Consider the following 14,883-nt stretch of genomic DNA (forward strand, 5'->3'; position numbering starts at 1 on the left):
ATATTCTCTGCTCGTTAGACTGTTCATTCCATTCAACAGATAGTCTAATTTTTCTTGCTTCTTTGATGTATAGATTTAACAGTGGGGGCGAAAGGGTCCTTGTCTTACACCCCTTTTCAATCCAAGCACTTCGTTCTTAATCTTCCAGCCTTATTTCTCCCTGTTGTTTCTTTTACATATTATATCTTACCCATCTTTCCCATACAGTTTCCCGCTTGTCCCTTTCATCCTCTCTATTTATTCCAGAATTTAGGGCATTTGGAATATATCCTATATCTCATAAACGTGCAGCAAAAAGTTGATATCACATTAAACGCACTGATTACAACCGTTTACACTCTGCAGATACATTCAGGATACGACTGTCATATATTGTTTGGAAAGAGGCCAATGTTTGCGGAGGGTCAACACTTCTCGATTAAGGGGGATCTATTAGCGAACTATGGCATAGATGCTTTCTTTTTTTGCTGGAGGTAATCTTGAAATACATCTTCTCAAGAGTGTGATTTTTCTTTATTAATCACTTATCCACTGAACTCCTCTTTTCTTGTGAATCTAGTGCACAACTATTTTATCGTAACACAGAAACGTGAGCGCATAACTTTAAAGTCAGCACCACCATTAGTCTGTTTTTTATTTGCAGTGTTACATTTACACGATCATAATTTCGGCTTCACAGTGCCATTATCAAGTGTTTTAATGTTATGCAGTGAACCTTAGACAATGTGTCTAATAGTGTATTTTAAATACGACAGTATGCCAAGTTAAGCTCTGTATAACATTAAACCACTTGACAATGGCACTGTAAAGCCGAAATCATGATCGTGTAAATGTAACACTGCAAACAAAAAACAGTCTAATGGCGGTACTGACTTTAAAGAAATATATTATGACTGTGGCCCCAATTTATGAAAAAATTAGTAGGTGCATAAAGTCGACGATCACTGGTGCAACATCTAACTTTTGTAGATTTAAGATTGTGAATGGGTGAGTCATTATTATTTCATGTTTTATTAAATATTTATTTTGGCCGCTAACATTAAGTGGATGTTCCATCGCGCTCACAGCAATAGTTCTTGGTACTGCAGTTCCTCGTTTCTCAATTACTGACTCTTCGGCCGGCGGCGGACTTAATTAAACTCTAATGCTGAGAGTGCATTCTGTTCAGTATCCAACAGCGGAGGTAATGAAGTTTCGATAAAGGGAATGAGTAATCGATTCTTTCAGCCTCTCTCTGTAATTAGATACTCAGAGGAAATGCCCTGGTTGGAGGAGCCATTTCTGGAAGACGGACTATCAAAGGCAGCGTCGGCACACAGGCGACATTGTTAAACATAAGTTCTAGCAAAGAATATTTTCAAACGTTCCGCTTTCCCCATATTGATTCGCACAGTGAGCAATAAAAATAATGTTACACGTGAGATATTTAATACAATTGGATATCTAAAAAAATTCAGGACAAAATTAACAAAAAAAATTCCCATGTATTCTAGAGACGAGAGGTAGGCTCAAGTCATATAATATTGTCCATTAGATTCGGAAACATCTTTGGATTATTTTAATTTAGATATAATTTTCAATTTATAGCTATTTTCATTCAAGCTTTTGTTCAAAGGTAGGTTGACTCGTATGAAAGAGAACGTTCTAAGTGATGGGAAATAGTCGGTAGTTTGAACCAGACAGGGGTAATGGCAGCCTAACTGATATGCAGAAATGCTTCGGAATTCCATGTCAAAAGTGACGTAGTTTCTTTGTAGTGGTTTCCATTTCGGATGGGAGTAGAAAATAGCAATGACGGGTAGCTACAAAGAATGGTAATGCAGTATTCTAAGGTCTGTCAATTCGACTAAATAACTAGGAATTACAATTACGAGCAACTTAATTTGGAAAGACCACATAGATAATATTGTGGGGAAGGCGAAACAAAGACTGCGCTTTGTAGGCAGAACACTTAGAAGATCCGACAAACCCACTAGAGAGACAGCCTACATTACACTTACCCGTCCTCTGCTGGAATATTTCTGCGCGGTATTGGATCCTTACCAGGTAGGATTGAAGGAGGACATCGAAAAGGTGCAAAGAAGGGCAGCTCGTTACGTGTCATCGCGCAATAGGGGTGAGAGTGTCAGTGATCCGATACGCGAGTTGGGGTAGCAGTCACTGAAACAAAGGCGGTTTTCTTTGCGGCGAGATCTATTTACGAAATTTCAAACACCGACTTTCTCTTCCGAATGCGAAAATATTTCGTTGACGCCAACATACGTAGGGAGAAATGACCATTATAATAAATTAAGAGAAATCAGAGCTCGAACGGGAAGATTTCGGTGTTCCTTTTTCCCACGTGCCATTCGAGAGTGGAATGGTAGAGAAGTAGTATGAAAATGGTTCGATGAACCCTCTGGCAGGCACTTAAGTGTGAACTGCAGAGAAACCATGTAGATGTAGATGTAGATGTAGATGTAATCAATGGATCGCTGATTTGGATCATTCTGTGTCATTTTTTTCTCGTTTTATTTCTTTCGTTTATTTTGAATAATTACATAATTTAAATATGAAACTCATCAAATATATCCTAATTAACACATACATAACCATAATCATTTATGAGAAATGCATATTTTATTGCTTCTAATTAAATATACATTTTTAATTATCAATATTTAAAAAAGTGTTCATAATGTGGTTTGAATTTTAAAGAATTACAAATTTGTTAACGGTCTTTTATAAAATGTCGATAGTATGAATTCGTATTTGAAATGGATGCTGGAATTTCTTATGATATACATAACTAGAAACAATAAGATCTACAATTTTCGTAGAAACGATGATTACATATTTGTTAGTAAGCAAATATTTGATGAAATTTATATTTGAAATACGCGGGGAAGAAACAAAAAAATACACAAAAATATCTAAGGACAAAAATTATTAACATTCCAGATCTTTAGTCTTCATGTCTACATATTTACTTCTCAACGTAGTCACCATGGTGACAAACACATTTCTCCCAATGTATGACCAGTTTGCTGATAACGTCACTGTAGAATATTTGACTCTGTTGACGGAGCCACAGTCTCATCTCTTCTTGGACCGCATCGTCAATATAAAAGTGTGGAAGCTTCTCACTTGCAATCAAGACTTTAATAGAAATGGGAAATTTAATGTTAATCAGAACATTGGGAGGAGTTGTGATCTAAATAACAATACATTTATTCATTCTTAACGTTACAAGACAAAAAAAATGACTAAAGAAAGGTCACAAAAATATTTTTATTTCACAAACGCTTTCACTAACATGCGGTCTGTAGTGAACAAAGTGATCAGCTGGGGATCATCACAAGACACTAACCAGACCTAATCGATTTACCTGATTCCGTACATGTAAATCCGTGGTATGCCCAAAAACTACGCTGCTATCAAGCTTCTGTACTCTACTATTCCATAAAGAAAACTATGGTTCCAAAGAGCAGAGTGCTGAGAAGCATATACTGGAGACCTAGGCTGTAGCAGCGAATATTTTACCCTTCTGCAGGTCAGGGCAGCACACCCCGATGCGCTCGGCGAATGGAGTCATGGACTGCAGCAATCTGTTATTAATGGCGTGTGCCCAAAAAATGCAAGTATGCGGTCCCGTGTTCAGCTAATTCGGAACACAGGTACTTCCCTATCAGCCTCTGAAACTCCGGGGATTCCAGTGTACAGGTGGACTCTTTTGATGGCCTGCCAAACCAATTTGACTCCGTGCCACGACTGTGCGTGACGGAATATGTCAAATGTTTAGACGGCCGACTCAAGACAAATAAGTACACCCACGCATTACTCGTTGTGTACGTGATGCTAGAAGCAGTACCTCTGATAGTTCAGATAGTGACTGCCACAGGCTCTAAGTGGCACACTAGCAAAGGTAACAAGTCTCACCGCTTAGGTAAAGACCTGCAGTTCTTTACTAGCAAAGCGCCAGTACAAGACTGACCTCTTCTCTCTCTCTCAGCTTTCCTCGACAGCCCGGTAGCCTAGCACATTTGCATCTTAGACTACTTCCACTTTAGCCCAAGCCAGTCACGAGCTGGAGCGTGCCTCTCAAAGCTGGGAGCCCGCCCCTAGTTCTGCACACACAGATTTGACCAATCAGCGACTTTAAAAATTAATTGGGTGAAAAGGAAAAAAGATTCAGCTTCGCAGCCTCTTTCCCACACGTTTACGCCATGTCTTTGCTAAAGAATGACCTGGATGGAACCACAATCACCCATAAAAATACCGTTATCTCCCCTGTAGCATCCATTTCGAACTTTCCAAAGAAGGTCGTAAACTCTCTAAAAGCCTTGTGCTTCACAAATACGTTTTGTAGCAAATTCTGGACGTCTGGGCACCACTGACCTGTCCCATGGAAATTCACAGAAGCACACTGTCGTCTCATCGGCTTCCTGCCTAGGAAGGACCCATCCTCTGCTTTATTGTCAGTCATCAATGCTCTGGCCATAGCAGTGGTGACTCATTGGCGCTAGTCAGCCTACCTAGATGTGGCGCAATCCAACGTGTCTGCACAATGAGACTGAGGCACTTGGCAGCCCGCAACGTTTCCACCTAGGTTCCACACGCTCCCCTTGGCCCTCAGCTGCTGTACACTTTTACTGCAGTCGTTTAGATCGGCACCCTCTTCCTTTAAACACAGGTAAAGCTTACTGCTATTCCTTCACTAGAGCACACAAGCAAGAGCATTAACTACTGCCAACCATTTCATCATACGAATGAAGTCAGAGCGTAATAAGGTACAGCAACCAAGCAATAAAGGTCAACTTCCCTGAGAACATTGCCCAGCGTAACACCGTATCAGAAGTGAGAGCGCCCTGCAATCTGTCACGTGAAGTTTTAAAAGGTGGTGTTTAAGTTTCGGAGGCAGATGTGATTCGGATGGAGCCAAGTGGGACTGTATGGAGGGTGATCGATTACAACGAACCAAATGTGTCAGATTGTTGCAGATGTCACAGCGCTCCCTTGTAGTCTGGCATTCTTATGCTGAAGGAGAGGGCGCTCCTTGTGTGGACAAACTCTTCGAATTCCTGCTTTCAGTTTTCTGAAGGTCTCACAGTACCTCATGGAGTTTATTCTGGTACATTTATACATACATTACGTATGCACTACACCTTGATCATCCAAGAACGCTATGAGAATGACTTTACGTGGAGATGACATGGTCTTGAACTTTATTGACAACTGTGATCCTTCGTGGTGGAACTGTGATCTGGGCAGAAGGCCTTACATTCCAGGAATGGCAATAAATTATGAATTGTTTAAAACTCGGCGCAATTTACAACTTACAGGTATTGAAATATTAAAGGTAAGTCGCCACAAACACAGCAGACGCCAGGAATGAGGTTTTAAGGCTTACTGCTAAAATACAAATACCAAATTAGAATTTTCATGCTAATGGCCTCAATCATGGCTGAAGGTCTTACACGTCAGGAACGGCAATAATAGAAAAAAATTAGAAACCTGCTGTAAAACAGCAAATACAACAGCACAGGTTAATTAAAAAAGGCAAATGATCACCAAACAGGTGAAAGAAGATGATAGTAAACTTCGTAACGCAATCCTTGACATCCACTGAACACTACACTGCTATACTTATTCCAGAAGGCGACCAGAACTATTAGCTAGACATACATAACATTTAATGTAGGCATTACAAGGTATTGTAATAAATAATACAATAATAAAACACAACTAGTACTTAAGTTCCTTATAGGGTACTATGGCAGATTACACCCGCAGAAGGCTTGGGCTGAAGGAGCGTTACACTGAACTTCTGTCCATCAGACCTCCTTTTAGAACACACATGTCTTAAAAGAAACAGGGGACTACAGGGGCCGACCTCTGAGAAGGTCCGGCAACAAAAACTTTCGCGAGCGATGAGATAGACAGCCAAGAGTTGCATTCACTTGACAAGATGGTAACTCAGACTAGTGGCAGTCTAACGAATGACTAATGATAATCTTGCTGAAGCTACCTGACGTCCGATAAACCAAATGCAACGACGGAACAATACGCAAATGCCGGACCGTCGGTCTGCATTAGGTCTCTAGAATAATGTGTTTAGAGCGAGCGGAACGAGAAAGGAATCACTACCACCATAGTAGAAGAATCACCAACCGGCCTACAACCAAGAAAGCTGTCAAAACTACATGTCTTACTCGCCAGCAACGGCAAGGTGAGGAAATGTACACTGCCGTTACAGACACTGATCTCCCGGGCAGGTAACTGTGGCGTTAGCGGCCAGAAGCAAGAAAATTACCGCTGGTTGAGATTAACAAATTGTAACAAGTTGAAAGCAATAAATAGTAATAAGAAGGACAGCTAATCAGATCCGCCTTCCCCAAGCACTCCACTTGCTGTTCTTCGCCGCGGCGACACTACGAGCAGCAACACGAACCCAAGTCACTGGAGAATCGCGAGATATCACAGTGGTGGAGGTTTCTGTACTTGGATTAAAATGCACTCATCTTAAAGCTTGCTGGATCCAGTTTACGACGAGGTCATGCACCCTCGTTGTGGTGCTGGCAGAAGAGCCAACACTGTGTTGCAATAGGAGGCCGAAATGCACGCGTTTAATTCACGCAGATGGCGCTAGGTCTGAAACAGGATACGTAATGAATGCTATAAAGAAAAGTACGTAGCTGCTGGAATACTTAACTTTAATCCATCATTTTTATACAGCGTTCTTGATGATACAAGTGAGACTCTCTATAGAAATGGTTAATGGCGCCTTGCTAGGTCGTAGCCATGGACTTAGCTGAAGGCTATTCTAACTATCTCTCGGCAAATGAGAGAAAGGCTTCGTCAGTGTAGTCGCTAGCAAAGTCGTCGTACAACTGGGGACGAGTTCTAGTACGTCTCTCTAGACCTGCCGTATGGTGGCGCTCGGTCTACAATTACTGACAGTGGCGATACGCGGGTGCGACATGTACTAATGGACCGCGGCCGATTTAAAGCTACCACCTAGCAAGTGTGGTGTCTGGCGGTGACACCACACTCGTGACCACAGCCCTTCCATCCGGCAGTCCATGCGTACCGCCAGCCGTCCCGGCATGTTCTCGCACTGCGCGGACCTGGCTCCTCCTGAGTTCCCATCCGAACTGGCCCACTCACACGACCCGGAAAAACAACGACGTCGCCCCAAAGATAGAGCAACAGTTACTACATATCGATAACCGCCACTGCTGCCACTAGCGGACAGGCAACGCTTGCGAAACCGAGTGGAGCCAGACAACACGAGAAGAAGACAAAAAACGGCAACCGTACCAACTAAACGATACCGTCTGGCCTCCAACAGAGGGCAGAAACCTACAAACGGCACCAACGCGAGCCGCAGCACGGCTCACTATCCTTATTGCTGCGATAATTTATTACCTTTACGCTTCCCCCTAATCCCTCTCCTATCGCCCTGTCTCTCCAGTCGACACTGTTCAAGAGCAGTTATCCTATTTGTTTCCCCAAGTTCACGATGGCTGCCTGAGTGACGTTATAATCACACATGGCTGCCCAAAACACGTAAATTGAGGTATAATTCCCTCCTAAAGAATTTTTGCCACATCCTATTGTGGTGTCACAGCCAGACACCACACTTGCTAGGTGGTAGCCTTTAAATCGGCCTCGGTCCGCTAGTATACGTCGGACCCGCGTGTCGCCACTGTCAGTAATTGCAGACCGAGCGCCGCCACACGGCAGGTCTAGAGACACGTCTTAGCACTCGTCCCAGTTGTACAGACGACTTGCTAGCGAAGCTACACTGACAAATACGCTCTCATTTGCCGAGACGATAGTTATCATAGCCTTCAGCTACGTCATTTGCTACGACCTAGCAAGGCGCCATAGCATTTGATAATTATTATTGTGAAGCCTGTACAGTAACGAGAGATGTTCACCCATTGTGGATTAAAGTTAAGTATTCTACCAGTTACTCTTGTTTTGCTAGTCTTATTTCTCTGACCTGTTCCAGACCTCACGCCAGCCTGCGTGAGCTTAATCGCGAGCCTTTCGGCTTCCTCAAAACTCTGTGAGGTCACAGTAGACAGAACCCAGTGCAGAAAGGAGGGGAAATGAAAAAAAATCAAGTTACATAGCTTGTTTGAAGGTGGTAGTAAAATATATGAGTTATACATTTCAGCGTTTAGGAACGGTTTTGGCAACTTCCAGATGTCTGTAGTAGAACTTAGAAAAGACGCTGTAGGTCGCACAAGGTGTCGCTGGAGCTGCGCTAAGTGTAATAATGGTGAGCGAGCTTGTGTGACGTGTTTTAAACATTTCACACATTTTGTACACATCTCTCCTTTTATGGTGTATGTTTACAGCCGTATTTAACTAACGGAATTTTCGCAGCTCGCTGGAGTTACTAGAGTTACTTTGTTTTTGCGACTGCGCTGTAACTTTGTCGTTTTAAACAGTTGCACGTTGTTTAATCTATCTATATAAACATATGGGACCGTTTGTAACACACAGCAATGCATTTGTGTAGCGGTATTTAATGATAAATACGCTGCAGGTGGCAGGTTCAGCCACACAGACTCCCCGGCCGTGAGAGGCAACGCATCCGACAGTCCTCCACAGTGGTACGGACGCTACGAGCGCTGACGTGCATTTGCAACAACAGGACCACATCGGTACCCGTTCCATCTTATATTTCGAGCTTCGAGCGCACTCAGTTTTTGCACCCGTCATCTTACGGACCCTGGACAACAATCCTATTCTGAATTTGAAGTTATTTTGACTATTTTTCGACAGTGACTGTCTCAAGAAATAAGTAAAGGTTTTTTTAATTACCGCTACCAGTCACAAGATTTGTCGACTATGTATCATTTATTTACTGCGCAATATGTTTCGAGGGAATACCTCATCATCAGGTTATGGCAATACAAAAACAGTTTCACAATAAGATCGTACAGATGTTAATTAGTCTTTTCATAAATGCTGTGGTTATCCTGTGGAAGAAGAGAAAACCTAGTAAGAGGCGATGTCACTTCGTAAGCTGCACTGAAGTTCGCATGAAAATGTTTCGTAACAGTCACTCACCTTGTTATTATGGCGTGGCAGTTTCGTTGTGATGAGCTGAGGTGTTTCCATTTCTGTTGCTTTCTTGATCACTGTTCACAAATTTTCACAAACTTACCAGTCACTTGGAAACACGATCAAAAAAAACAAATCTGTAGTGCAGTGGACGAGACGTTGTTGTGTAAATTATTGAACCTGTTTAATAGAGTTTCTATTTCTTCACCAGTTCACCACAGAACAAGAGAAAGATAACAAAATTAATTTTCTAGACATGACAATAACTAACACAGACCAAACCCTAAATATCAATGTATACGGAAAACCAACATATACAGACACAGTCATTAGTAAATCTTCTACACATCCCAACTCACTGCCCTCTATGAGACAGAAATGAACACTACCAAATACATTGCACATAATAATGGCTGTCACGAACATGAAATAGACACACTTTCACAAAGCACGACTAAAAATGACAACAAACAATGTGACACAGTTTCCTCACACAACATCTAAAAACCCAAGTATATAACGTTACCTTATTCAGCTGTGATATCAGATGAAATAGCCAAGCTGTTTAAAAGAACACACATCAGGATCACCTTTACCACCAACAACAAATGGTTCAAATGGCTCTGAGCACTATGGGACTCATCTTCTGAGGTCATGTCCCCTAGAACTTAGAACTAGTTAAACCTAACTAACCTAAGGACATCACATACATCCATGCCCGAGGCAGGATTCGAACCTGCGACCGTAGCGGTCTCGCGGTTCCAGACTGCAGCGCCAAGAACCGCACGGCCACTTTGGCCGGCCCACTAACAACAACTTAAAGAAGTGACATCTCACATCCTACAGAGAAACTGATCAAATCAGGAATTTATAAAATCACATGCAGTCATTGCAACAAATATTACATTGACCAAACGGGAAGAAATTTCAAAACCCGCTTTAAAGAATACAGACTGTTTCAGACTTGGCAGACCGAATAAATCAGCTATAGCGAAACACATAAACGAAACAGGACACAGTGTTACAATAGACAACGATCTCAAATTGCTACATAACTTAGAAAAGAGCTGGAAAATTGACAGCTTGGAAGAAATGGAAACATTCATCCATGGCCACATCGGGAATAACGAGATCCTAAATGAAATGACAGATTTCAAAAATTCACATTTCTTTTCCAATTTCACTACAGTACTCTCTGAATAAAAGATGCATAATAACACAGTTTTTTGACTCTGTCCCCAGCAATAGCTTAGAAATATGTAAAATAAGTAGTTCTTATATTATCATTTGTACAACAATATTGTAACAGGCGCCCAATTTGTAATGTATTTAATCAACCTACATGTGTATTACGATAACAAGACGTGCAGAAGACATGTAAACATCTCACACCACATAGACCGACAGGTCGATAGTCAAATCGAAAGCAGCTGTGTTTTGACCGCCATCTTTTCTACTGCACTACAGATTTGATTCTGTGATCGTGTTTCCAAGTGATGGGTGCGTTTTTGAAAATTTATGAACAGTGATCAACAAAGCCAATAAAGCCACAGAAATGGAAACACCTCAGCTCATCAAAACGAGACTGCCACGCCATAAGAACAAAGTGAGTGACTGTTACGAAACATTTTCATGCGAACTTCAGTCCAGCTTACAAAGTGACATCGCCTCTTACTAGGTTTACTCTTCTTCCACAGGATAACCACAGCATTTATGAAAATACTGTTGAACATCTGTATGATCCTATTGTGAAATTGTTTATGTATTGCTGTAGCCTTATGATGAGGTATTCTCTCGAAATATGTCGCACAATATATAAATAATACACAGTCAAATAATTTCGTGACTGGTAGTGGTAATTAAAAAACCGTTACATAAGCATATTCTGTATGGCCCAGAGACATCGAATATTATGTGTTCTTGTTCAGAAGAATGTTGCTAAAATTCGGGACCAACCAGATATCTGGGCCATGCTGCGTGCGTCACATCATGAGACAGTACAGGTCATGGGAGTGCCAGCGCCCGTCTCTGCTGGGGAGCATTTAACTATCTTAGACAACAAACAGTCCTGTCGGAGGAACATCCACAACTGAGCATTATACCAGAGGTTGAAAATACCGCTATAGTTGTAAGGTTCTTTTATTTCGGACGCGACCGGTTTCGGGCTCTTATACGACCATCTTCAGGTGTGACTCCGAGCGCCGTGGTGGACAAGTACAAGACGCAACGTGCTACCAGCGAGCGCGACACGTGAAGATGGTCGCATAAGACCCCGAAACTGGTCGTGTCCTGAATGAAAGAACCTACAACTGTAGCGGTATTTTCAACTTCTGGTATCTTAGACAAGTTTAATGATTCTTAACTACACCTTTACATACATGCAAGCTCTCGAGAGCACACATCGCAGTTAGAACCTGGAGCGGTTACCTTCTCACTGACATACTGAAATCATGTGGGTCCTGCACATAGCCGAGAGTTGGCGAAGTTTGGCGGGCAAGGCGACTAGTGTGACGTCACAAGTTCATTGCGGGGCCTGTATTTCTCAAGGGGCCTGCTAAAAACGCAATTTTACAATTTGTCATTAACACTGAGGCTCAGTTCAAATATGACACTGGTGCACAGATATGCAGGAAAAGCTAGTGATAGTGAACCATTGCCTGGGGGACACATGAGGCGGTGGACCCTTCGCAAGAAGTAGTGTACGATGCTGCCTACATCGCTACATCTCTCTATGAATCGCCTGTTTTGTTAAAGCGCGCTTCCACATGAAGAGGATAAGTATTTTGCCCACCGCTTATGTAAACACATTACAAACTATAGCAGTTACCACACGAGGTCAAACATTACAACCAGAGGTCACACGACATCCATCTCACCTCGTTTCTTACTGCACACAAATGCAGGCAGATTTTTCAACTGTAATATTAAAAGTTTTTCTTGCGTCCTTAGGCCAGCACTGGCAGCAAGGTACCAAATTTCTAACCTCCCATTAAGAGCATATCTTGTTATTAATTGTGAAATGGATGGTAACTTCTAACATTTAAATTAGCAGTTTTATGCATTGCTTAGTATCTCATCTGCAGGCGAGCATTATTTTGTACATATCTCACGAGGTGGCAGCACAATGGAGAGCTACTTCAAGGACAGGGGGAGGGATAGAGCTTAATACATGTGTTTTTCATTTTTCCCATGTGCCACTCGAGAGTGGAATGGTCAATATGGCTTACTTTGATATCGGTTTTCGGCTGGAGGTAGCGTATACCTCTTGCCAGTTGGGGAGTGCGAGTGTATGTACTTGTTCCCCTCTTAGTTGCTTACAGTGCTCTATAATGTCCACACAGTACATGTCAGTATATGGACACCTATTAAGGGACTGTAATACAGGCTATGTCTACCGATGGAAGCCCACGACGTATTTACGAAGGAGACGAAAAGTAGGTTAGAGCCTTCAGCATGCAAGGTTTGATTAACCCACTATGCTGAGATGCGGTAGTGCAAGAACGAGTTTGTCAAGGATCGTCAATACCTCTGAGATCAAGACAACTGGATCGAGAAGAAACTGATAAGATACTAATGTATGTCAAATGGAATGAGCAGAGTCTTTTATCTATTCCCTTTTTACATGTACATGTAGCTTAATTTCTAGGTCATCGTTCTCATACAGGAAACTGGGGTTTCTATATATCTAAGAAACGCTCATGGGATTATGACTATTTGTTTGGTCCACAGAGAGCCCAAGAGTAGTATCAGATGGTTGCTGGTGTATGCTATCGCACCGAAAGATACACAGCTAAAACTACATACAAAAATCACCCACGCGAGATTTTTTATAACAGCACCGTAAACACCACACACACACACACACACACACACACACACACACACACAGACGACAGGTAACTGTCAAAAATATAGAGACAGAATAAACAAAACGTCGACTGACTCTGCTGTGGGTTTGCTCTGTTGTGGCTTGTCAAGAGTCAGCACTGTCTTTCTGTTGGAAGGACAACACTACTTCTTCAAGACTGCATGGACATCCACTACTTCCGTGTGCATTGTCTTTTACTGCTCAGACCTTGATAAAAGAAACGGCAGTTTTACTGTGATGAATGATCAGGACTGTCTTTATGGACTGTGAGAAAATTTTAGCTTTTGACCAACATTGTATTAATAAGTGTGTGCATTTGACATCTTTCTTACTGTAATTATGAAAAAAATTTTCAAATCATTATTGGCCACTGCCCAAAAATATTTTGTAAAATTTTTTGTGGGGAGCGTGGGGGCTATGTAAGTAGGCTGTTTATGTTTTCTTATTGGCAACGTTACGTAGCGCTCTATATGAAAATCACTGGCTGTGCTGTGTGCAGTCTGTGGCTAGTTTGCATTGTTGTCTGCCATTGTAGTGTTAGGCAGCGGCAGCTGGATGTGAACAGCGCGTAGCGTTGCGCAGTTGGAGGTGAGCCGCCAGCAGTGGTGGATGTGGGGAGAGAGATGGCGGAGTTTTGTAATTTGTCATGAACTGCTATATATATGATGATATTAAGCTGGCAGTAGTGCCGCTCGCTGTATTGCAGTAATTCCAGTAACGAAGATTTTTGTGAGGTAAGTGATTTGTGAAAGGTATAGGTTAATGTTAGTCAGGGCCATTCTTTTGTAGGGATTTTTGAAAGTCAGATTGCGTTGCGCTAAATAATATTGTGTGTCAGGTTAAGCACAGTCGTGTATAAATTGTTCTAAGGGGACGTTTCAAGATACATTAAGAATGGTGGATAACGTTTAACAAAACCAAGTCGAACTACAAAACATATCCATTGTATACTTTCTATAATTCAGAAACGTGTGTAACAAAATGGTGGTGTATACGGGTTAGATGTAACTACTACTGCTATAATAATAAATACTGCACAACCACGTGAGAATTTCTATAGCAATCACTTCACAACCCCAGTGAACTAAACAGAAGTGCAGACGCAATAGAGCATGCCTCGGGTCGACTATCACTCATACATCTCTCTCCATGCAGGAATTCTTGACAGACGGGCGCTGGGACGATGCACTCGTTACAGAACTCGTGCTGCTTGCAGTTTTGGGCCACACATCCATGTATTTTACTTTTTTTTGAGTCATCTGTCTTTTGACTAGTTTGATGAGGCACGCCACGAATTTTCTCTCCTGTGTCAACCTTTTCATCTCAGAGCAGCAGTTGCAACCTGAACCGGTGTCCTCAATTATATGCTGGATGCGTTCGAATCTCTATTTTCCTCTGCAGTTTTTCCCCAGAATGCCACTGAAGTTATTCCCTGTTGTCTTAGTAGACGTCGTACTATCCTGCCACTTATTGTCAGTGTTTTCCATGTTCCTTTCCTCTCCGATTCTGCCCAGAACGTGCACATTCCTTACCTTATCAGGTCCACCTAAATTTCAACATTCTTTTGTAACACCACATCTATCAGGCAGGTTAGGCTTCGATTCTGAACCAGTATTCTCACACTTCGTCTCTCACTACCATACAATGTTGTGCTCCAAACGTACATTCTCAGAATTGTCTTCTTTAAATTAAGATTTCCGGTTGATACTAATAGCCCTCTCTTGTACAAAAATGCCCTTTCTGCTAATTCTAGTCTGCTTCTTATTCCTTCCTTGCTCTGTTCAAATGGTTCAAATGGCTCTGAGCACTATGGGACTTAACGTCTGAGGTCATCAGTCCCATAGAACTTAGAACTACTTAAACGTAACTAACCTAAGGACATCAGACACACCCATGCATGAGGCAGGATTCGAACCTGCGACCGTAGCGGTCGCGCGGTTCTAGACTGTAGCGCT

Source organism: Schistocerca cancellata, chromosome 5 (genome assembly GCF_023864275.1).
Source record: "Schistocerca cancellata isolate TAMUIC-IGC-003103 chromosome 5, iqSchCanc2.1, whole genome shotgun sequence".
Taxonomy (NCBI): domain Eukaryota; kingdom Metazoa; phylum Arthropoda; class Insecta; order Orthoptera; family Acrididae; genus Schistocerca; species Schistocerca cancellata.